Source organism: Macaca nemestrina, chromosome 8, assembly GCF_043159975.1.
Source record: "Macaca nemestrina isolate mMacNem1 chromosome 8, mMacNem.hap1, whole genome shotgun sequence".
NCBI lineage: Eukaryota > Metazoa > Chordata > Mammalia > Primates > Cercopithecidae > Macaca > Macaca nemestrina.
The window spans coordinates 87,952,008-87,978,334 of record NC_092132.1 but is presented as its reverse complement, the minus strand read 5'-3'; the positions used below and the strand labels follow the sequence as shown (position 1 = coordinate 87,978,334).

General features: G+C 46.1%; 1 protein-coding gene across 7 annotated transcripts in view; it reads left to right on the top strand.

Moving 5' to 3' along the window:
- Positions 1-26,327, top strand: part of LOC105482255 (uncharacterized) — a 220,647-nt gene that overhangs the window by 186,050 nt on the left and 8,270 nt on the right. The window lies entirely within an intron of this gene.

Sequence of the window (26,327 nt, the reverse complement as noted above, 5' to 3'; positions counted from 1 at the left end):
GGCAAGTACTGGCTGAGACCCATGGAACACGAGAAGACCTTAAAGACCAAGAACTCCCAGACGCGGATCACACCTGGTACACAGACGGCAGCAGTTACCTTGACTCAGGTACCCGGAGGGCGGGAGCGGCAGTAGTAGATGGTCACAACATCATTTGGGCACAATCATTACCTCCTGGCACGTCTGCACAGAAGGCTGAGTTAATAGCACTAACCAAGGCCCTAGAGCTGTCAAAGGGAAAGAAAGCTAACATTTATACTGATAGCCGGTATGCCTTTGCAACGGCTCATACTCATGGAAGTATCTATGAAAGAAGAGGTCTCCTAACCTCAGAAGGAAAGGAAATCAAGAACAAAGCTAAAATAATTGCCTTATTGAAAGCCCTTTTTCTTCCTCAAGAAGTGGCTATAATTCACTGCCCCGGGCATCAGAAAGGACAGGATCCAGTCGCAGTAGGAAACAGACAGGCTGACCAAGTAGCCAGGCAAGCCGCCATGGTGGAAGTACTGACCCTAGCCACAGAACCTGACGAAACCAGCCACATAACTATTGAACATACTTATACCCCAGAAGACCAGGAAGAAGCAAAGGCCATAGGGGCTATAGAAAACAAAGACACTAAAAACTAGGAAAAAGGAGGGAAAATAGTCCTTCCCCAAAAGGAGGCCCTGGCAATGATCCAGCAGATGCATGCCTGGACACACTTGAGTAATCAAAAGCTAAAATTACTGATTGAAAAAACTGACTTTCTAATCCCAAAGGCAAGTACCCTTGTAGAACAAGTGACATCTGCCTGCAAGGTCTGTCAGCAGGTAAACGCTGGGGCTACCCGAGTGCCAGAAGGGAAACGAACTCGTGGTAACCGCCCAGGAGTCTATTGGGAAATAGACTTCACTGAAGTAAAACCTCACTATGCTGGATATAAGTACTTATTGGTGTTTGTAGATACCTTTTTAGGATGGGTAGAAGCCTACCCCACCCGGCAAGAAACGGCACACATAGTAGCCAAGAAAATTTTGGAAGAAATCTTTCCTAGATTCGGACTTCCCAAGGTAATTGGGTCAGATAACGGGCCGGCCTTCGTTTCTCAGGTAAGTCAGGGGCTCGCCAGGATATTGGGGATTAATTGGAAATTACATTGTGCCTATAGACCCCAGAGCTCAGGACAGGTAGAAAGAATGAATAGAACAATAAAAGAGACCCTTACTAAATTGACCTTAGAGACTGGTTTAAAAGATTGGAGACGCCTCCTATCCTTAGCTCTGTTAAGGGCCCAGAATACACCTAACCATTTTGGGCTCACTCCATATGAAATCCTCTATGGAGGACCTCCCCCTTTGTCAACCTTGCTTAATTCCTTCTCCCCCTCCGATCCTAAGACTGACCTACAGGCCCGGCTAAAAGGACTCCAAGCAGTACAGGCCCAAATCTGGGCCCCCTTGGCAGAACTGTACCAACCAGGACATCCACAGACCAGTCACCCCTTCCAGGTGGGAGACTCTGTCTACGTTAGACGACATCGCACTCAAGGACTAGAGCCTCGGTGGAAAGGACCCTACATTGTTCTCCTGACCACACCCACAGCCATAAAGGTTAACGGAATCTCCACTTGGATCCACGCATCCCACGCCAAGGCTGCTCCAGGGATGCCCGGACCAACACCACCTGAGACATGGAAACTCCGACGCTCCGAGGACCCGCTCAAGATAAGACTCTCTCGTATCTAGCCCCTTGCTTGTTACTAGCCCTCCTTCCCTGCGTCGCTGGCAGTAATAACCCCCACCGGCCATATAACCTGACCTGGCAGGTGATTGATTTTAGTACTCATGAGGTCTTAGATAAAACCTCAAAAATTGCTCCTATGGGGACTTGGTTCCCTGACCTCTATTTCAACCTAGACAAAATAGCAAAGATAGATGACATGGAAGGGGGAGAATGGAGAAAACAGGCTAGAAGGGTGTCCGTAAGCCGGAACGGGTTCTATGCCTGTCCCGGATTCAGGACAGGAGAAATGAAAAAAACTTGTGGAGAAATAGATGCCCTGTTTTGCGCTAGTTGGTCCTGTATAACTACTAATGATGGAGAATGGAAATGGGCCACAAAACCCTGGTACATAACCATGTCCTTTGTCCAGCGCTGCACCAGAACCCGATATTCAAAAACTTGCAATCTGGTCCGCATCAAGTTTGAAGATGCAGCAAAATCTGATAACCGTTAGATATCCGGGTTAATATGGGGCCTATATTTATACCAAAAGCCACTGTATGGAATCCCCATCCAAATCAAATTAATAGTCAACCCTATCACAGCCCCTGTCGCAGTAGGACCAAACCAAGTTTTATCAGAAACAGGGAAGCCCCTGGTTCCTACATCGAGAGAGCCCCAACCAAGAGCTCCTAAAAGCACTTCCCCGCCTCCAATCTCCACCTCCTCTAAATACACACCTTCAGCCCAAAACGTCACCCGCGGGCCCCTTGACCTGGGAATAGGTGACAGGCTCCTAAATCTCATAAAAGGCTCCTACTTCACTTTAAACCAGACAAAGCCAGAATTTACCTCCTCTTGCTGGCTATGTCTGGCAACAGGCCCCCCTTACTATGAAGGCATCGCCTCCACTAATAATTTCACTAACTCCGCCAATCCTACTGGATGCGCGTGGGAACAACAAAGAAAACTAACCCTGGCTGAGGTTTCTGGGTCGGGGACCTGCATAGGCCGAGTGCCCCCTAGTCACCAGCATCTTTGTAATGTAACCTTGACAGTACCCAGCTCCAATCACTATTTGGTCCCCTCCGAGACGGATTGGTGGGCTTGCAACACTGGGCTCACCCCCTGTGTATCCACAGCCGTTTTTAGCAGCGGCACCCACTATTGCGTATTGGTACAAGTTGTTCCCCGAGTATACTATCACTCTGGAGACTCCTTTGATCTCCGGTATGAGCAAAAAACTCATACTAGACCAAAGAGAGAGAATCTCAGCAAAATTGGTTTGAAAATTGGTACAACCAATCCCCTTGGCTTAGCACCCTAATCTCCACCATCTTAGGACCCCTCATCCTGCTCACGCTCATCCTGACTTTCGGGCCATGCATACTCAACCGCTTACTCACCCTTATTAAAAATAGATTAAACATAGTACATGCTATGGTTCTGACCCAACAATACCAGACCCTCAGGACTGAAGAAGAGGCTCAAGATTGAGCCTCTGACACAAAAAGAGGAGGGAATGAAACTAGGCCTCATAAAACTTAGAAACTAGGCCTCATATAGAGAAAAATTAACACCAGGTGGCTCTGGATAGGGTCCCACCCTGCCTCGATAGGGTCCCACCCTGCCTCGATAGGGTCCCACCCTGATAGGGTCCCACCCTGCCAATTCCGGAAAACAACCTCATGGGGTCCCACCCTGCCAATTCTGGGGGTCCCACCCTGCCTCGAAGTTCCCGGAATCAGCAACTCCAAGAAAAAACCTCATAAGGTCCTGCTCTAACCAATTAGAACAAGACACCTTGCTCAGGCCATAGCTAGACCCAATTACCACGCGCCTAAAGCTTTGTTTGAATTTCGCGCCTTAAGCTGTGTTTGAACTTGTGTTTGCCTATATAAACAACCTGTAACAAGCACTCGGGGTCCCAGGGCCAACTTAGAGCTTGGGACCCTAGCGCGCTAGTAATAAATAACTCTCTGCTGTGAATCTCGTGTCAGTGATCCTTCGCGGCGACTCCTGCCCAGGAAGGAATCGACAGTTCGGTTCCAACAGCACACTAGCGACACTCCGTTGTGGAGCTCGGTTGGTTCTGGTCAAATTCTACGATTTTGGCATCTTTTCTAACAAGAGAGCAGAGCGCACAGCCGCGTGGAGTCTCCTGAGAGCCTTAGCAATTTAACTCCTAGGAAAGTAGGGACGACGCTTTTCCCCAGGGGAGAGCGAGGTGCCCTACTTCTTGAGTAAAAATTTCATGCTCCACATATTTTTGTTCGGTCATGTGAGCATGAATTCTTCAGTCTGTGAATTCTGAAGTTGGCGGGTTCTGACAATCACAGCCCCAGACACACACGCAGTGGAAAACGCTCCCGTCCTTCGCTGGGCAGAAGCAGCTCCTGAAATAATGCAGCAGCGCCCCCTGGTGGCAGACGTCAGTGCTGCATCCCGGGGAAGGCCAATGCCCTCCTCGTGAGAGGTCCTGCTTGGTTAACCCACCCTCAGTCCCGGTCATTTCCCAAAGGCACCGGGCTTACCAGCCTCAGAGGCTCCTAGCTCCATCCTCTCAGCCTGCCCAGAGAGAGCCTGGTATGACTGAAGGAAGTGTGGACCTGGGAGATAGGGACCGACTGACACGGCTCCCTGATGCTTGTGCATCAGAGGCTGTGCTGGCTGATGGGAACCCAGCATCTGAGAGCGCGTGAGCTGCGTGGGAGGCAGAGCCAAAACCGTGACACCCGGAGCTAGAGACTCCGGCCTGGGGTCCTGCCTCTGTTCCGTATCAGCTAGGAAACCTAGGGCAAGCTACTTAAACTCTCAGAGGCTCAGCTTTTTCATGAGCAAACAGGACAACAGGGCTAATGATTAGTCCTTGGCTTACAATACATACTGCGTGTGAAATTGTAGGTATATAATAGATTCACTAAATGGGAGGTAATTATACTTATAATGTCATAACAACTGGTCAAAGAAGAGAGTAATGGGAATTGGGGCGTGGGGCGTAGTCAGAAAAGGCTTTGAAAATCAGGAGACATTTCGCCTGGGTTTTGAAGGAGGAATAGGAGTTTCCCAGTCAAGGAGGGAAGGGCATTGCAGATGGGTGAACTGTGTGTACAAAGGCATGCGAGCAAGGGCATTGCGGATGGGTGAACTGTGTGTACAAAGGCATGCGAGCTATGGTGCATGTGGGAAATTGTGAAGTGTTTGGTCTAAGCCTGAAGCGGGGGAAGTGAATCAGCTGGAGCTGAAACAGGACAGGTGAGCTGGGATCACTCTGGGAGTAGGTTGCAGGAATCTGTATTTGATAAGGAGATTCCGAAAGGATTCTGAGGCTGACTTCCCAAAGGCCTAAAGTCTGGAAACTATCACTGTACCTGATATCCTGCACAATTCTCTGTAATCCGCACCACAACCTGGCAAGACAGAGACTATTGTTTTTAGTTTACCCAGCAGATAGCAGAGACTCAGAAAGGTGAAGTGACTGGTCCAGGATCACACAGCGAATGTGAACCAAGATCCAGCGCCTGGTCAGCTTGACATCATACCCCATCCATACAGTGAGTGCTCGGTAAAAGCCAGCCATGACCCTATGTGCTGATGCTCTTCAGGGCTGGGAAGCCAGGTGTGCTGACGTCCTGTTTCCCTGACATTCATCCTGTTAGAATTTCAGGGAAGATGGGGCGGGGCCAGGGAAGCATACTCTGTGGGCCAGATTCTGACGACAGGTACGCACAGATTAGCGAGCTTTTCCTGGTTAGAATTGCTCATTGGAGGAAGAAAGTCCTGCTCTTCTCAGGCATTTACAAGAGATAGTTTTGTGGGTGTGTGTATAATTTTCTTTAAATTTAAAACAATCTCAAAGTTACAGAAAAGCTTGAACTGCAGCACAAATAATGTATGTTTCCTGAACCATCTGAGGGCAAGTTATCAACACTTACTTTTCAATGTGTCATCACCCCCAATACTCCTGTGTATTTCCTGCAAAGGAGGACTTTCTCCTACACGGTCAGTCTGAACAACCTTCAGTCACAAGTGGGAAAGTTACGCGGTGCATCACTGCCGCTCAGTCTCCCCAATGCCCAGTGGTTTCTTCACAGTAAGTGCATCATCCAGTTTGAGCTGACATGCGGCATTTGGTTGTCACATCTCTCAGTCTCCAGTCTGAGGCTGTGCTCAGTCTTTACTTGAGTCTCATAACCTTGACACTTTTGAAGATGAAGGACCAGTTATCTTGTGGACTGTCCCTTCACTTGAGTGTGTGCTGATCCCTCGGGATTTGATGGCAGGAACATGGCAGAAGTGTGATTCCACTGTGCTTGATTTTGGTTTGTCCTGTGTAAGCGTTCTTTGTTTTCTTTCTGTTTTTTTTTTTTTTTAAATTTTATTATTATTTTTTTAGACAGAATCTCACTCTGTCACCTAAGCTGGAGTGTAGTGATACAATCATGACTTACTGTAGTCTTAACCTCCTGGGCTCAAGTGATCCTCCTACCTCTGCCTCCTGAGGGGCTGGGACCACAGATGAACCATCATCACACCCAGTTATTTCTTTCTCTTTTTTTCGAGGTGGGGTCTTGCTGCGATGCCAAGACTGGACTTGAATGGTAATGTTCACTTTGATTATTTGTTTAAAGTGGTGTCTTCCAGAGTCCTCTGTAAAGTTACTCTTCGTCTTGTAATGAATAAATATTTTGTGAGGTGGTATATTGAAACTGAATATTCCATTTCTCATCAGACATTCAGTTTATTCATTTTTATCACTGTAGACTTGTGGTTTCTATTTAAGTCAATCGGTTTTAATCCATTACTTTCATGATTTATTTGATGCTCAAATTGTCTCAGATTTGGCAAACAGGGAGTCCCTTGAAGCTGGCTTCTGTGTCCTTCTGACATAGTCCCTTGTTCTTTAAGTGTTCACTTGCTTTCTGGTTCAGTAAGACATCTTGATATCCTGGGTTCAGGCCAGGTGTGGTAGCTCATGCCTAGAATCCCAACGCTTTGGGAGGCTGAGATGTGAGACCAAGATTTCAAATTCAGCCTGGGCAACATAACAAGACCTTGTCTTTACAACAACACCAACAACAAAAATGGCCAGACATGGGGGCATGCACCTGTAGTCCTAGCTACTCAGGAGGCTGAGGTGGGAGAATCACTTGAGCCCAATAATTCAGGCTGCAGTGAGCTAGGATTACACCACTGCACTCCAGCCTTGGTAACAGAGCAGGACCCTGTCTCAATAAAACAAAAACAAAAACAAAAAACAAAAAAACACACAAAAAACAAATAAAAAACCCTGATTTCAACTTGTGCTTTCACGGTCCCATCCCTGAAGTCAGTATTTCTTCAAGGACCCTCAGTTTCTTTTGTGGAGAATAGAATATGTGGGTGTGAGCTGTGCTCATTGCTACTGGGGGAGTTGCTGTTCCTAGACCCCTTCAGTGAAAGGTATGTCTATGTAAGTGTAGCTAAACACACATATATGTGGATGTATATGTAGGCATACACATGTACAGGTATATTTCTATATGTAGCTATATACATTTACATATTTAGATAAAATATTTACTTGTTTGATCAAGCCCCCTTTGTGTTACCAATCTGTCTGCCAGATGACTTTTGCACTTTCAGAGAACTGTGGATGTTAAAGCTTTTCAGAACTACCCAGTCTAACCTCTTTATTTTACAGATTAGGGATCTGAGACCCCCAGATTGGCAGTGACAAGATCCAAGTCTTGGGACACCCAGCCAGGAGGGAAGAATTTGAGGGAGAGGTGGGAAATATGTGAGGCTGAACTGGTCTTCAAGAACAAGAAGGCTGTGTTCAAATGATGGAGCTTGTCTTCTGGGAGAGAAGTGGGCTTATCCAGGATGATCCCAAAGGCAGATTGAGGACCAGTGGGAGGACATCCTAAGAGAGCAGATACCAGCTTTAGGTGAGGAAGGACTTTGTAACAGGCAGAGAGCCCATGTTAGAAGCAAGCAGCTCTGCAATGTGTGGGCTCACGGTCTGACTCCCTGTAGGGGTGCTGCCTTGAGAGAGGCTCCTGCTTAGGGAGGTTGGTGGAACCAGGGTGCTCCAACTCCTTTCCAGCTCTGACCCCCAAGATCAGCCCACCCCTGCCCCAGCCAATCACCCTGAGGATCTGGAGTGTCCTGGGGCTTTACACAGCCTGGTTCCCTGGCTTGATTCTCTGAAAACTCTCTTCAACGCTAGGTTCTTCAGCGGTCAGCTGTCTCGCCTGAGTCCTGAGCGCCACATCCCAGGACCCTCTGGAGCATCCTCTCTCTTGGGACTGCTCCCACCTCCCTCTCTCTCCACCCTGAAAGAGATACTCTCCCTCATGCTGGGCCATCATCCACTTTAGAGGCGCTGCCTGGCCACGAGGTTGGATATGGGAGGTGAGCATGGGATTAGAGCCAGCCTCCCATGAAAACTGCAGAAGTACAAAGCCAGATGCCCAGAAAGTTCTCCTGCCCTTCCTGGGGTCACCCAGACTTGTACGCCTTCCCCACTTCAGGATTGAGGCCTCCTTGACTTATTACGGGTCCTGGTCCTTTGGAGTCCATCTTTGGAGTTGCAAATGAACTACTGGGGATGTCTGAGAACCCTGTGACCCTGGGGACTTCATTCAGTGTCCCATCTCCCGATGTGGCTCCTATTCATCTTTACCTCTGAGTACTGGTGGCCAGGATCTGCCAGAAATACCAAGGTGGCCAGGAGGTGGCGCTGCGGGGTCAGAACTTGCATGCTTACCTGTAAAGGAAGCTCAGAGAGGCCTTGAGTGTAGGGCAAAAGGGAGGGCTGAGGACAGAACTAGAGCTTGTGTGGTCCACTAGAAACATTCTGCCTGTGCATTATAAGCACAAACAGGCGTACATACCAGCAAATGTGTGCGCACGCACACACACATATCCATACTGGTACACACACACACCATACATGCTGGTAAATGGATATATGTACACACATAACACACATATATCTCTCTATATATACGTGCATACATACCAGTATATGTATACACACATACATGCATGATAGTATACACAAATATACCAGTATATATACACATACATACAAACCAGTATATATGTCTAAAATAGATATAATACATATACACACACATACAGAGCAGTACATTGTACACACTGTATGTATGTGTGAACATATGCATGCACATAGCCTACATGCATATCTGTGTGCATGCACAAATGCATGAGTCGGCACATACGTGTGTGAAAATATATGCACACTGCAGTAAGTTGGCCCTGGAGTTTGGGCCACTGAATTCTGCCTCTGAGGCTTGGGAAGCCTTCATGCAGGCTGATCCAGATCTCCATTCTCCTTGCAAATATTTTTTGGATCACAGGTGAGCAGGATCTTGGCCTTACTTGATGCGGTGCACACCTCCAACAGGCATTAGATGGAGTGCAGCCGGGAGCAAGATTCTCATAGCAGTTACAAAGATTCATGTAGGGAGACCCCCTGAAACTATTGCTGTGGAATAAAAGATGAAATGCTCCGATTATTGTAAATACAAAATTGCATGCAGGATTATGTAAAGACAATGCCAGGCTGGACTGCCAGAATGAGCCAACAGCGCGTGATGTGCTTCCCCCTGCAGAGAGCCTATGAATGGACGTGCAGTCAGGGAAGTTTCACATCACCAAGATTCCTATCCCAGAAAAGCAGATGTTCATAGCTCTGGAAATGGAATGTGACCCTTGTGGAGAGCCTATAAACGGATGCATGGGTGGGGGGACCCTGACCATATGGGTAAGATAGGGCTATAAACACCTTCATCTTGCCACGGCTCTTCTAGGCCTCTTTAGGGTTAAGGCATACTCCCTTCTGAGAATTTCTGGTCTAACCGATTGTCTAGCTTCACATCCTGTTTCTATGGATTGTTTGTAACCAGCTCTTGCTGCAACTGTTACTGCTGATTAATATCTTGCTAATCATAGGTTATAGAAAGACTGTGTTTCTGTTCTAAGGCTCTGTTAGAAATTACTGTTGCACACACTATATTGTGAATTCTTATCTCTGTATACTGTACTTCTGCATACAGATGTTATGTTAAAGAATTACTTCATCCCCATGTGACCATCTCACCTCATAATCAAATGACCCTAAATCCCTCACTAACCTACCCACGTCCTCACTAAACTTTTTTTTTTTTTTTTGAGACAGAGTCTCACTCTGTCGCCCAGGCTGGAGTGCAGTGGCCAGATCTCAGCTCACTGCAAGCTCCATCTCCCAGGTTCACGCCATTCTCCTGCCTCAGCCTCCTGAGTAGCTGGGACTACAGGCGCCCGCCACCTCACCCGGCCAATTTTTTGTATTTTTTAGTAGAGACAGGGTTTCACCGTGTTAGTCAGGATGGTCTCGATCTCCTGATCTCGTGATCCACCTGTCTCGGCTTCCCAAAGTGCTAGGATTACAGGCTTGAGCCACCACGCCTGGCCCTCACTAAACTTAATAATAAATGCTGGCATATCCAGTGCATTGTTGGCACTGCAGGACGAGAAGGCAATGACCCCCCGGACCCAGCTTTCACTATCTTGGGTGTGTTCATTATTTCTTGACCTGCTGATCCACCTGGGAACAAAGAGAGAGCCCCGTTACATTGTGGGTTGCTGGCCAGATCCCACAATAGTCACAATAAAATGTGCCCTCCACTACACAGCTGTAACTTACATGTTTTCAAACTTAATATGGAATGTTTGTGGTTTCCCCTGAAAGAATCATCATTGATCTCTGCACAGGAGAAACAAGGTGGGCGCTGAGGGAAGGGCTTTGAAACAGAGAGGGGAGCCTGGCTCCTGCCCCATCCTGGCTGGAGATCTTGAGTGTAGGTTTCTGAACACAGCATGGGGCTGTGACTGGGCGTCCCTAAGAAGAGTGGTCAGCATGCTGTGCCCCATCACCAGGGGGCTCGACATTGTGGGTCCAGCTGAGGCAGAGAGGAGCTGGGAAGATAAGACAGGCCAGCTCCTGGCCTGGCAGCGGAGGCCTGCAGGCTGTCTGGCCATGAGTTTGGGGGACCATGTCTGGCTGGTGGGCCACCTTTCCTAACACAGACACCTCGTGGCAGTGGCCACTGCATCAGACCCTCAGATGAGGTGCTGTGACTAGGACTTGACCCTTTGGACTTGGAAAGCATCCACTGGGCTGGGGGGTTCTTGGAGTTAGTGAGAAGATTCCCTTGAGAGAGTTGATGTAATCCCAAAAGCTAGAGAATGTGGCCTCCTTTTATGCTCCAAGTAGCTGACATTGGAATTGGGTTATAAATGCATTTGTGCCTTTCCTGAACAAAGCAGTTTTGCTTCCCAGGTTTGTGTGTGTGTGTGTGTGTGTGTGTGTACGTGTCTGAAGGCCCACTGGCCCAGATGAGTGTCACATGGCCACGTCCTTAAAGCATATTCCAGCAGGGTAAGCTTGTTCCCCAAGGCCATGTAGGGTAGTGCAGTGACTGACTGGTCCTATACAGCCTGGAGAGCACTGAAGGAGAAATAGCTGTTGCGGGGTCTTATTTCAGGTCTGCTTTCTTCAGGCTGTGTCTTGTTTCCATTGGGTTAGAGGAAGTTGCTGGGCAAATGTGAGCAGGAGGTGCACCTACTAAACACTGACATGACCACACGTGAGTGCCATGGCTTCTCTGGGCACATGGAGGTCCTGAGCACACCCAGCCTGAGGGCCCAGGTGCATCCTGAGAGTTGAGGACAGAGGTGGCGGGGGTAGGCTGGCAGGTGTTTTAATCAGAGAAGCGACTGCCTGCCGCAGTCGAAGTTAAGCTCTTTAAACATCATGCAAGCTACTTGCTCGGCCTTCTGACTCAAGATTGAAATAAATGCTGCAATCCTGCTACAAACCAGTTCATGTCCTGACTGTGCTGGAACATTCCTCATCCTTGCTGGCTGTAATTGTTAAAGATGCAGTGCAGAGGGAGGCTTGTCCTTTTTCCATTTAAAGGAGAAACAGGTGTCAGGATTGGAGGTGAACCCATCTGAGGCCGGTGCCTTTCGTTCACCTGGGTGTCCTGCACCCCTCCTCTTGTAGCCTTTGCCTCTGGACGGGCGGCCTTGAGCCTGACCCCTGGAGTTTACCCCCGTGTTTGGCGAGGGGATCCCAACACCTACAGTGTCAAGAGGGCAGATGGCGGGCCAGTCAGGGCCTGGGATGTGGGAGTGACCTCCTCCATTTTCAGGCTCTGTGTCTTTGGGCAAGTCATCAACTTCTCTGATCCCCATTCTCCATCCCTGTCAAATATGGATTCATGATGCCTGCACTTTGTCCCCATGAGCCTGTTGTGAGGTGCCCTGTGTGTGTGTGTGGAAGGGCTTCGTACACAGCAGGCTGTATACCTGGTGTGAGTCATCAGGCTCAGCACTGAGTATATAGCCCGGAGGGTGGGGCAGCTGCAAGGAGTTGCTGCCACGTGGCCTTGCAGAGCCCTTTCTGGTGCTGCCGCTGACATCCACATCAGGGAATGAGTCAAGGTTCTGAGTCCCTCCCTGAAATGCCACCTCCTTAAAAGTTCCCCTTCCCCAACCATGTCCAGAGTCCTCAAGCTATGTGATATATTCAGTTCTGCTATACAGCTTGATTTAAAACATGAGTTTTCTCCAACACAATTGCTAGATTAAGGAACAAAGGTCTGGACATGACATGAGTCTCAAAGTTCACATTTGCTCTGCACAATTTTGTCCTCAGAAATACCAGGTTAATACAGAGAACAGCGCCTGGCCAACCTGAGCCTAGGAATACACAAGGACACATGCACACCCTAGGAATACACAGCTTTACCAGTGCACACACCCCAGGTTTACACAACCCCACTTCTGCACACATCCTAGGGATACACAACCCCACTTCTGAACACACCCCAGGGATACACAACTCCACTTCTGCATACACCCTAGGGATACACACCACACCAGTGCACACACCCCAGGGATACACAACCCCGCTTCTGCACACACCCTAGGGATACACAACCACACCAGTGCACACACCCCAGGGATACACAACCCCACTTCTGCACACATCCTAGGGATACACAACCCCACTTCTGCACACATCCTAGGGATACACAACCCCACTTCTGCACACATCCTAAAAATACAAAACTCCACTTGTGCAAACGCCCAAGGGATACACAAACCCACTTGTGTACACACCCAAGGAATACACAACCACATCCGTGCACACACCCTATGAATACATACTGCACCCACGCAAATCCTAGCATCATCTGTCCCTCCATTCACCGGGTGTGTTAGGAGTTACATCCACTAACCTCTGGGGCTAGAATGTTCCTCCTAATTCCAGATTACCCAGCTTACAACCCCAATGCCCACTTCCTCAAACAAGCCTTGTCTTTTTAAAGGAAAATGCCGTCTTTATTTTAGTATTTATGTATTTCTTAAACATTTAACATGTAAAACTGTGCTATCATTTTTATTAGGTTCTAATCTTTTTTAAAAAACATGTTGCTGATGAAGCCCCTAACTCTATTTCTCTCATAGCCCTGTAAGTCATGTCCCATGATTTTGCAGAATACAGTGATTTTTCGGGATGTCTGTGTTGCAGCATAGCAGAAATATTTGAATTCACAGTCTGACCCTGGGTCTCTGCTGTGGCCCAAGCTGTGGGTAAGGATGCCCAGGTGTCAGGGGCACCCCTTAGGGAGCACTAGCTGTGCAAACCTTTGTGCACATACCTGTTGCTTCCTGATGCATTTCTCTGGGGAAGCATTGGCAGTTGACTTACACCAAGTGCAGATGCTCTTCTGATTTAGGCTGGTTCATTCACAGAATCTTCACAACCCTAGAAGGTTGGCACTAATAATATCTTTATTTTACAGATGAGAAAACCAAGTCACAAACAAGTTGGGAAACTTGCCCAAGGTCACCTAACCAGGCATCGGAGGGTCCAGGCTTTGCGCTGCCCTCCCTGACTGTGCTGCCGCCCTCTGTACCTGGATGGGCAGGCTATTTCTGCAAAGGACCAAATAGTATTTTTAGCTTTATGGGCCATGTGGTCTCTATTGCACAAAAGCAGCTATAGGCCCTGCACAAATGCATGGACAAGGCTGTGTGAGAACACAGTTTTGTTTATGGACACCAAACTTCGAATACCTTATCATGTTTATGCATCACGGAATGCTATTCTCTGGGGTTTTTGTTCCAACAATTAAAAGATCATAACAACCATTCTTGCTTATGTACCATACAAAAATAGGTGGTAGGCTGGATTTGGTCTGTGGGTCATAGTTTTCCCACACAGATCCTAGCTTCAGCGTGTGAGAATTGGTCAAAACGTCCCAGCATTTCAATGGCTCTTGAAATGTTCTGGAAATGAAACCACCAGGCTTGTACACATTTCTATTGTTAGCAGGATTTTGGTGTTCTAGTTTCACCACAATTTTATTCTAATTATTTTTTAGTGTTTGTTAATGTATCAGTTATGAAATACAGCCTTTCCCTCTTTGTTTTATTGGGCTGACATATGCGCAGATTCATAAAGTCAAATAGTCACTCCACTTCTAACAACAGCCATCTCTGCCTTATACCTTTGCACCTGAATCCCACTCTTCAGAGGTAAGCCTTTTAACCTCTTTCACTTGTGCTTGTATTCCCTTCCCTGCCTATATTTCTTTTTTTCCTTCTTTTGAGACAGGGTCTTGCTCTGTCACCTAGGCTGGAGTGCAATAGCACAATCATGGCTCACTGCAGCATCAAACTCCCAGGCTCAAGTGGTCTCCTACTTCAGCCTCCTGAGTAGCTGGGACCACAGGTGTGTGCCACCATGCCCAGTTACTTAAAAAATAATTAGATTGAGATCTCACTATATTGCCCAGGTTGGTCTCAAACTTATGTTTATTTTATTGTGGTAAAATATATACAGCAAACTATGCCATATTAATCATTTTAGATGTGCAATTCAGTGACATTAATTATATTCACAACGTACAACCATCATCACATCTGCTTCCAAAACTTTTCTGTCACTCCATACAGAAACTCTGTACCCACTAAGCAACAACTCTCATCCCCCTCACCTCCCCAACTCTGGTAACTTACGGCCTGCTTCTCATCTCTGTGAACCCTGCCTATTCTAGCTACCTCATGGAGGTGGAATCCTGCAGTATTTGCCCTTTTGTCCCTGTCTTATTTGACTTAGCATCATGTTTTAAAAGTTCATCTATGTTGTTGCATGTGTCAGGTTTCATTCCTTTTTGTAGCTGAGTGCTACTCCATTGTATGGATGTGCCCCACTTCATGTGTCCATTCATCAGTTGATAGACCAGCCCAGTGTCAATGGCGGAGGCAACGCCATGGGAGTATGAACTCCCCAGGATGTGGGGCTCACTGGGAGCTCTCCCGGGGGATGGCTGCCAAGTGGATTATGTGTTCAAAGCCAGTCTTCACTAGAATTCAACCTTCACAAGGTCAAGCTCCCAGTCTGCATTTTTACACCACTTCCCAGCTCAGGCCCAGACACACAGCAGATGTACAGAGGAGTGTGAAAGAGGCAGTCGACTCACTGGGGAGCTTCAGAGGGAGATGGCCCAGATTGCTGGGTCCTACGAATCTCCTGGAAAGAAGGAGCAGCAGAAAGAACTGGGTAAGTTTGACTAGAGTGACAGTTTGACTTCTGGGATAAGGTGGCTATGTGATCAAAGTCAGAATAGCATAAATGTAGAGATGGAGGGGACCCCAGAGACCACTCAGTCAAACCCTTATTATGTTTCAGGTAAAGGGGGTCACCCATTTCCTGGGGTGGCCGTAACAAACTGCCACTCACTGGGTGGCTTAAAACACTTGAAATGTGTTCCCTCACATCCCTACAGGCCAGAAGCCTGAGATCACGGCGATGGCAGAGTGGGTTTCTTCCACAGGCCATGAGCGATAACGTAGTCCAGGCCTCTCTCCTGGCTTCTGGTGGTTTGCTGGCCATCTTCAATGTTCTTTGGCCTCCGGAAACGTTACTCCAGTCTCTGCCTCCATTGCCACGTGGTGTGTCTCTCTCTCTCTATTTTTTTTTTTTAAGATAGGGCCTCACTCTGTTGCCCAGGCTAGAGTGCAATGGCATGATCATAGCTCACTGCAGCCTCCACCTCCCACACTCAGGTGATCCTTTCTCCTCGATTCCCAAGTAGCTGGGACTACAGGCATGCACCACCACACTCAGATAATTTTTGTACTTTTTATAGAGATGGGGTTTTGCCATGTTGGCCAGATTAGTCTCAAACTCCTGGACTCAAGCAATCCTCCCACCTCAGCCGCCCAAAGAGCTGGGATTATAGGCATGAGCCACTGCACTCAGCCTCTTTGTCTCTTCTTATAAGGACACCAGAAATATTAGATTAAGTACCCACATAGCTCCAGTATGACCTCATCTTGATTTAACTAGTTACATCTGCAACAACCCCATACTTTAAAAATAAGCTCGCATTCTGAAGTACTGGGGGTAGGATTTCAATATATTTTTTAGGGGAAAACGCAGTTCGAGCCATAAGAGAGAGAGAATATGCTCTGTTTAAATCTCACAGCTAATTCATGGATCTTTGGAAGACCCAAGGCTCATTTCTGTCTGCCTCTATTTCTAACTAATACCAAGTTATCTTTCTTACTCATGAAATTCTAGGAGCCTCTGGTTTGTCTGCCGTTCTTGTGTCCCTGTTATTCAGAAAAATAAGGTTTACATGACAGATGGAAAGAAATCAGGCCGGGCACGGTGGCTCATGTCTGTAATCCCAGCACTTTGGGAGGCTGAGGCGGGCGGATCATACGGTCAGGAATTTGAGACCAACCTGGCCAACACGGTGAAACCCCATTTCTCCTAGAAACTCAAAAATTAACCGGGCATCGTGGTACATGCCTGTAATCCCAGCTACTCAGGAGGCTGAGGCAGGAGAATTGCTTGAACCCAGGAGCTGGAGGTTGCAGTGAGCCAAGATTGTGCCACTGCACTCCAGCCTGGGTGACAGGGCAAGACTCCATCTCCAAAAAAAAAAAAAGAAAAAAAAAGAAAAAAAAAGAAAGATCGGCTGGTTGTCAGTGTAGTGTGTTGTTTTCTGCAAGACAGCCACAGGTGTTACAAACAGGAGAAAACAGTTGCATAAGAAAAATGCAGGTCTGACACCCTGGCCAAAGAGCCCTCCAGCTTTAAGTAGACATTTCCACTTCTCAGTGCCCAGGGGAGCATTAATGGACTTGTGTATCACTGCAGCTGAATCTTGGCAAGGGAGACTGGGTTTCTCAGGCAGAGAAGGTGGCTGCAGTGTAAGCCAAGAGATTGCACATCTGCAAAATCGGAAATGCTGAAGGATGCTGGATCAGCTGGCCCCGAGAGATACATGTCCACCTGGAAGGTGGCTGGATGTGGGGTCAGGGCAAGTTCACAGCTTGGTCAGGAGAGTTTGCTTCTTGTTGGAGCCAGAGAGCAGAATTGCTCAGATACATCTGCTCTGCACTAGGCATTTGTGTGACAGGGATAAGGGGCAGGCTGACTCCAGGGATGTGTGACTTGTGCAGTCTCCATATGTGGAAGGGCCCTGAGCTCGCTTTGATGCTCTGCTGTCATAATCTTCATGATATTTGAAGAAAGGGCCTGCATTTTTATTTTGTACTTGGCCCTGCAAATTACGTAGTAGGTCCTGTCAAGGCATCTATCTCAGCTTGTTGTCCTCATCACTTGATTATTTGTGAGGCGATTTGTGCCTCAGACAGCTTTAAGCCCATGCTCTGATGTCTTAGAGAATCCACCGCCAGAGAAAGAATACATGAGGCTGGAGGTCATGACCCCTTAGGCTTGAATTTCAGTGTTGCCAGTGACTATAATAGCTACACGATCTTGGGCAGGGCGTTTAGCCTCTGTGGGCCTCAGGTTCTTTACCTGAAAATGGACATGCTAATAACTGTCCTGCCTACTTCAAAGAATTGCTATGAGAGTTACTCCTTTAGAGAAAGGATTGAACTTCTTTCTTTTGTACCTGTGTGAAATTCAGCCCAGCACCAATGCGAGAATAAACTGATACTTGTTGATTATTAACAGTGAATACTTGTTGATTATTTGAAACATGAAATAATGGGGGAAACCTCTTCGGCAAAGCCTCAGAAATGATAGACGGGCACTAGGTTTTCCAATGTGCACTGGTATCTTGTGCAAACTTGCCATCTGGACTCTGCTGCTCTGAGGTTTTGTGCAAGAGGGAGACAGCCTGCTCTCTTTGGGATGTGCCCTTGAATATCTCCCTCTGTGGATGCGTGGAATGCTGAGATGAACGTTCTACACAGGCACTCGCCCCTTGTCAGCCAAGTTTTAACTATCCAGCTCTTGTCTTTGGGTGATGCCATGTTTATCATCGCAACAACTAACTTTTTGGTGCAAGCCACGTAGAAGAGTTCATTTAATTCTCACCACAACCCTATTATTGCCCCCTCAATTTTACAGATGCGAGTTTGTCTTAGGTGACCTGTCCCCATCTCACAGCTGAGAGGTGGCAGAGTCAGACTGGAACTCAGGTCCATCTGGCACCACAGTCTCAGTCCTGTCACCTGTGCTGGACATGCCTTATGTGCAGTGTGCTCCCTGAGGTGGGCTCTCCGTGGGTTTTCACTACAGGTCACTCAGCAAGATGGCTTAAGATGGCCAGTTTTGTGTTTTAGCCTCCCATGCTTCTCAAGGCTTCCTAAAGTGAGCTGTGCTAGAGAGAGTGCAGGTAGCTGTGCAGTCTCCTTAGAGGGTCTAGAAAGCTTCATCATTTGCTTATTTATTTGGGAAAGAGCTTGATTGAGATATAATTCACAAGCCATACAATTAACTAATTTAAAACGTACAGTTTAATGCTTCCTACTATATTTGGACTCGTGCAACTATTACCACAGTTTTATTTTTTTAATTTAATTTATTTTAATTTCATTTATTTTGAGACAGAGTCTCACTCTGTCGCCCAAGCTGGAATGCAGTTGTGTGATCCTGGCTCGCTGCAACCTCCACTTCCTGGGTTCAAGCAATTCTCGTGCCTTAGTCCCCTGAGAACCTGGGATTACAGACGCATGCCAACACACCTGGTGAATTTTTGTATTTTTAGTAGAGATGGGTTTTTGCCATGTTGGTTAGGCTGGTCTCGAATTCCTGACCTCAAGTGATCCACCCATCTCAGGCATCCAAAGTGCTGGGATTACAGGCGTGAGCCACTGCGCCCTGACCACAATTCATTTTAGAACATTTTCATCACCCCAAAAGAAACCTCATACCCTCTAGCAATCCCACACCATTCTGTCATTGTGCAATCATCAATCTACTTTTTATATGTATGGATTTGCCAATTCAGTATCCTTCATACAAATGAGTCATAAAATATGGGGCCTTTTGGATCTGGCTTCTTTTAGTTGGCATAAAGTTTTAAGGTTTATCTGTGTCGCAGCATGTATCAGCACTTCTTTTTAAAGGCTGAATTATATTCCATTGCATGGATAGGCCACATTTTGCTGAGCCATTCATCAGTTGATGGACATGAGTTGTTTCTACCTTGGGGCTATCATGAATCATGCTACTATGAACATTCATGTACAGGTTTTTGTGTGGACATGTGTTTTCAATTATTCATTTTTATATGATTGTTTCCTAGAAGCCAAATATGGTGATAGAGACTCTCATGGAGGACACTGAGTAAACCAGAAACCTGCTTGGGCTCACGTTTCTTGTCTGTAAATTGGGTCTGGGAAGAGCAGTGCAGAGTGTGTGTGTGTGTGTGTGTGCATGCACTTGTGTGTGTGTGTGCATGTGTGTGTGTAGGTGTGTTTGTGTGTGTGCATGTATGTGTGTGCACATGTGTGTGTGTGCAGAGGAGAGGTGTATGTCTTTCCGTATGCCTGGCTAGGTGAGGGCGAAGAGAGGATGCTAGTCAGAAGAACAGCTGGTGAGGCACTCATGACAGAAGGTAACTCTTGGAGGAAAGAGTGATAAATTGTTGGCCCCTCCTCCTCCTCTCCTGCTCAGGATACAGGAGAGGAGGATTTAAAGCAATTTAAGGTCAGGCCTCAGCTTGGCCCAGTGTGACTTGGTAAGTGAATGTGGAGTCACCCATCAGTGGGTTAGCCAGCAGGGACAGTCTTCCTATTGCTCCACGGCCCGATTCCAGCAGTAGGCCTCAATACCCCTGAATCTATAGAGTGCAACGCTGCTGCCTTAGACCTCATATGGAGACCCAGGACTATGTAACCATAACCATCTTTCACTGTCCGCCATGTTTCAGGATTACAGACATCTCTGGCTCTTGTAGGAGTGATCCCAATTTGGCCAAAATATTTGGATTCTTCAAATGCAGCTTGGCAGGGTGGAAAGAAGAAAGCTGTAAGATGGGATAGACATGATTCAAGCCCTGGACTAGTCATTTATTAGATGCATGACCTTCAGCAGGCCCCTTACCCTCTGTATTAGTCCATTCTCACACTGCTATGAATAAATACCTGAGACTGGGTAATTTATAAAGAAAAGAGGTTTAATTGGTTATCAGATCTGCAGACTGTACAGGAGGCATGGCAGTGTCGGCTTCAGGGGAGACCTCAGGGAGCTTACAGTCATGATGGCAGGCAAAGAAGGAGCCAGTAGTTCACATGGCTGGAGCAGGAGGAGGAAAGAGAGGAGGGAGGTGCTATACACTTTTAAACAACCAGATCTCAGGATAAATCACTCACCATCATGAGAACAGTAGTAAGGGGAGGGTGCTAAACCACTCATGAAGGATCCACCCCCATGATCCAATCACCTCCCACCAGGCTTGATATGGTTTGGATTTGTGTCTCTAAATTTCATTTCGAATTGTGATCCCCAGTGTTGGAGGACAGGGCGTGGTGGGAGGTCATTGACTCATGGGGGCAGATTTCCCTCTTGCTGTTCTCATGATAGTGAGTTATCATGCGATCTGATTGTTTAAAAGTATGTGGCACTTCCCCCTTCTCTCTCTTTCTCCTCTGGCGATGTAAGATGTTCATGCTTCCCCTTCATCTTTTGCCATAATTTAAGTTTTCCAAGGCCTCCCCAGCTATGCTTTCTGCACAGCCTATGGAACTCTGAGTCAATTAAACCTCTTTTCTTTATAAATTGCCCAATCTCAGGTAGTTTTTTTTTGTTTTTTTTGTTTTTGTTTTTGTTTTTGTTTTTTTTTGAGACGGAGTCTCGCTCTGTCGCCCAGGCTGGAATGCAGTGGCCGGATCTCAGCTCACTGCAAGCTCCGCCTCCTGGGTTCACGCCATTTTCCGGCCTCAGCCTCCTGAGTAGCTGGGACTACAGGCGCTGCCACCTCGCCCGGCTATTTTTTGTATTTCTTAGTAGAGACGGGGTTTCACCGTGTTAGCCAGGATGGTCTCGATCTCCTGACCTCGTGATCCGCCCATCTCGGCCTCCCAAAGTGCTGGGATTACAGGCTTGAGCCACCGCGCCCGGCCTCTCAGGTAGTTTTTTTATAACAATACGAGAATAAACTAATACAGAAAATTGGTACCTAGGAGTGGGGCATTGCTATAAAGATATCTGAAAATGTGGAAGCAACTTTGGAACTGTAATGGGCAGAAGTTGGAACAGTTTGGAGGCCTCAGAAGAAGACAGGAAGATGAGAGAAAATTTGGAACTTCCTAGAACCTTGTAAAATTGTCATGACCAAAGTGCCGACAATAATATGCACAATGATGCCCAGGCTGAGGAGGTCCCAGATGAAGATGAGGAACTTATTGGGAAGTGGAGCTAAGGTCACTTTTGTTATGCATGAGTAAAGAGATAATCTGAAACAGGAACTTATATTTAAAGGGAAAGCAGAGTGTGAATGTTTGAAAAATTTGCAGCCCCACCATGTGGTAGAAAAGAAAAACCCATCTTCTCTGGAGTAATTCAAGCTGGCTGCAGAAATTTACATGAGTAAAGAGGAGCCAAATGTTGATAGCCAAGTTAATGGGGAAAATGCCCCAAAGGCATTTCACACAACTTCGAGGCAGCCCTTCCTATTGCAGATCTGGAGGCCTAGGAAAGAGAAATGGTTTTGGGGGCCAGGCCCAGGGTCCCTCTGCTCTATGCAGCCTTGGGACTTGGTGCTCTGCATCATGGCCACTCCAGCCCCAGCCATGGCTAAAAAGCCCAAGGTACAGCTCAGCCTGTCACTTCAGAGGGTGCAAGCCATAAGCCTTGGCAGCTTTCATGTAGTGTTAAGCCTGTGGGTGTCCTAAGTGTGAGAGTTGAGGCTTGGGAGCCTCTGCCCAGATTTCAGAGGGTGTATGAAAACACCTATATATCCAGGAAGAACTCTGCTACAGGGGCAGAACCCTCATGGAGAACCTCTACTAGGGCAACGGGGAGGGGAAATTTGGGGTTGGAGCCCACACACAGAAACCCCACTGGGTCACTGCCTAGTAAAACTGAGAAGACGGCCACCATCCTCCAGACCCCAGAATTGTAGATCCACCAGCATCTTGCACCATGCACCTGGAAAAGATGCAGGCACTAAATGCCAGGCCTTGAGAGCAGCTGCAAGGGCTGTACTCTATAGAGCCACAGGACCAGAGCTGCCCAAGACCTTTGGAGCCCACCCCTTGCATCATTGTGGCCTGGATGTGAGATACAGAGTCAAAGGAAATTATTTTGGAACTTTAAGATGTAATGACTGCCCTGCTGGGTTTTGAACTTGCATGGGGCCTGTAGCCCCTTTATTTTGGCCAATTTTACCCTTTTGGAATGAGAGTATTTAGCCAAAGCCTGTACCCCCATTGTAGCTTGGAAGTAACTAACTGGTTTTGAGATTATAGGCTCATAGGCAGAAGGAACTTTCCTTGCCTCAGATGAGACTTTGAACTTGGACTTTTGAGCTAATGCTGGGATGAGTTAAGACTTTGGGGGACTCTTGGGAAGGCATGATTATATTTTCAATTGTGAGAAGGTCATGAAATTTGGTAGGGGCCAGAGGTGGAATGATATGATTTGGATTTGAGTCCCTGCCCAAATCTCATGTCAAATTGTAAGCCCATGTGTCAGTGGAGGGACCTGGTGGGAGGTGATTGGATCATGGGGGCAGATTTCCCCCTTCCTATTTTCCTTATAGTGAGTGTGTTGTCATGAGATCTGGTTGTTTTAAAGTGTGTAGCACCTCCCTCTGCTCCCTCTTCCTCCTCCTCTGGCTATGTAAGCCCTGCTTGCTTCCCCTGCCCCTGTAAGTTTCCTGAGGCCTCCCCAGCCATGCTTCAGGTACAGCCTGTGGAACTGTGAGTCAATCAAGCCTTTTTTTCATTATAAATTACCCAGTATCAGGCAGTTCTTTATAGCAATATGAGAACGGATTAATGCAAGGCCCCACCTCCAACACTGGTGATTACAATTCAACATGAGATTTGGGTGGGGACACAAATCCAGACTATATCACCCTGTCTAAGCCTAATTGTTTTTGTCAAATAAGGATAGATAATGATTCTTACTTGGTGTGGTTGTTGAGTGCACTAAAGGACGAGCACTAAGTGTTGTAGGGTTGACAGTCAATTAGTGGTCACCGGTTATGTAGAAGCATGCTGAGTAACCTGCTTAAGACACGCCTGACTCTCTTCAGTCAGTCTCACCTTACCCATGGACAGAAGGCAGAAAATGAGGAGACTTATTCTGCTGTTCAATGAATGTATCTCTTCCATAAATGATCTTTTTGCTACATCTCCATAAACTTGTGGATTTCCAGAGGACTCTGAATTTTAACTTGATGAGTTTTAGTAAGTTTTATTGTATGTCTGAGCCACAGTCACTTCTTTACAAATATTTATCCACAACATACTAATCTATTTTCTAGGCCTGCCTTTCTGATTGGTGTAGAGAATGAAAAGTATTTGATAGGTGTATATGAGACAAACACTCTTCGTAGACATATCTGAGATTGGCTCAATGGTCTACAGATGTGAATTTTATTTTTGATGTTGCTGCTGCTATTTCACTGTTTAAGCTTAGGAAAGTCACACAGCCTTTGATTCATAGTTTCCTTTCATTGGTAAGATAAGAGAGATAAATTAAGTGATTTTAAGACCCCTCACTAGCCCTAACACTCTAAAAGAATGCACTATGACATGCAGGAGCAAGATGTCCTCTTGCTGCACATGTACACATCTGTTTTCCTCCCACAGAGGGCAGGGATACACATGGCTTTCTCTACACATAGTATGAGATGTCATGGTCAACACCAGGAGAGGCGAGAGGCATTTCATTCAGAACTGGGCTAAGTGTGGAACAAGGTCACAGGGTTGGGAAATCTTTTTTCCTTCATATTGAGCACAGTATAAGTAGCTATGTTACTTCATTTGTTTTTAATTTTTATTAAGGAAATTTTGAACATACACAAAGGTGGAGAGAACAGTAAAATGAATGTCAAATACTCACTACCCAGTTTGAACAGTTATTAACATTTTTCCAACTTATCTCTTGTCCATCCTGTCTTCCATCTATCCTCCTCTTCCAACATACTTTATTTTTATTCTGTTTTATTTCCTTTTATTTTATTTTATGGCAAATCTCAGGCACTTTATCAGTTCACCTGTAATTCAGGAGTTATCTCCAATAAATGTACACTGCATAATATATGTCCGTTATATAATATATTCTTTATATAAAAAAATAAACCCAGTATGAATACATTATATAACGTTACATGTATTACATAACTCTAATGTCATTATCACATCTAATAAATTTAATAGTATCATGTATATGTAGTCCATATTAAGACTTCATTGGGGGCATTTTTAAAACTGTCCAAATTGTAAAGAATTGGTTGGCCTATCAAATCATTCACTTATTCATTCATTCTTTCATTCATCTATTCAACTGACACTCACTATGACATCCTTAATGTGGCCAGTTCTCATAGGAGACCTATTGTTGCAAAGGGCAGACAAACAAATTACAAATGAAAAACAGTGGGAAACATGCAGAGTTGTTTGGTACAAGGTGTGACTATGTCACAAAGAAGGTCACAATCAATTCTGCAGGAGGTGGGAGGGTAATTGAGTTCATGCACGATAAGGATCTTGGGCTGAATTTTGAAGGCTGACCAGGTGTTGGCAGTAGACTATAGAGGAAGGATGCACCACAGAGAAAGCATGGGAAACATGTCAGCACTTTGTGCCAGGAAATATCATCAGGAAATATCTCCTTAACTAATATGAGTGCCAGGTGCTCTTCTGGGTCAGTGAACAAAATAGACAAAAATCCCTAACCTGGTTGAGCTTATATTTTTGTGGGGGAGGACTAACATTAATAAATGAATACATACAGCATGTCAAAAATAAGGGCTATGCAAAAGAAAAACACAACAACAACAAAAAAGGGGAAACGTGATTAGGAGTGCTAGGGCTGGGTGGTTCACAAGTTAACATAGGATGATTGTCACAGTTAAGGTGGTAGGAAATGGCCAAATGCTCACAATTCCCTCTTTTCTTCTTTTGCACACAAGAAGATCATGTTGCTCAGCCTTTTCTGCAGTTAGATTTGGACAATATGACTGGGTTCTGGCCAATAGAAAATAGTTGGAAGTGATGCATGCCACTTCCAGGCCTGGTCATCATGCCCTAAGTGGCCATCCATGTTCTTTCTCCTTCCACCATGACCTTGCCAGTCATGTGCTGGAAATGAGATGAAACAGCCCATATCCTTGAGTCACCAACTAAAAACTGCATTAAAAAATCCTGAGTGTGAAACTAATATACATACTGAAGTTGCTGTCTACTTTCCTCCCAATACCCTGTCCACTCTATGAACCACTTTTTATCTTTTCTTCTACTATGTGTGTGTGTTTAAGGAGTTAGTGTCTTTACTATATAAAGAGCTCATAAAAATCAACTAGAAAAATATTAACTCTGTAAGAAAAAATGAGTAAGGGAATTACAATGTAAAGCTACTTATAGAAGTAAATAAATTTTATATAGATTATAAAATCTATTTATGTTCTATAGTTTCAAATGAATAGAATCATAGAAGCCAAAAATAAGCATATAGAAAAATTAAGACTTCATTATGAATAAAAAGCTACTCCCAAATACTCTTTATTTTGCAATCTGGCTATGTCTTTTTTTTTTTTTTTTTTTTTTTTTGAGACGGAGTCTCCCTCTGTTGCCCAGGCTGGAGTGCAGTGGCGCGATCTCGGCTCACTGCAAGCTCTACCTCCCAGGTTCACGCCATTCTCCTGCCTCAGCCTCCCGAGTAGCTGGGACTACAGGCACCTGCCACCACACTCGGCTAATTTTTTGTATTTTTAGTAGAGCCGGTGTTTCACTGTGTTAGCCAGGATGGTCTCGATCTCCTGACCTTGATCCACCTGCCTTGGCCTCCCAAAGTGCCGGGATTACAGGTATGAGCCACCGTGCTTGGCCCAATCTGGCTCTGTCTTTAAAATTAATATGTGCAGTGTTGCTGAGCACATTGTGAAATGGTTTTTACACACTGCTGACAAAAGCATACATTGGTACAACCTTTCTGGAAGACAATTTAGCAATATTTTCTATTTTTTCAGAGCCTTCAAAATGTTTCTCCCAGGTGCAGTGGCTCATGCCTGTAATCCCAGGGCTTTGGGAGGCCACAGTGTGAGGATCATTTGAAC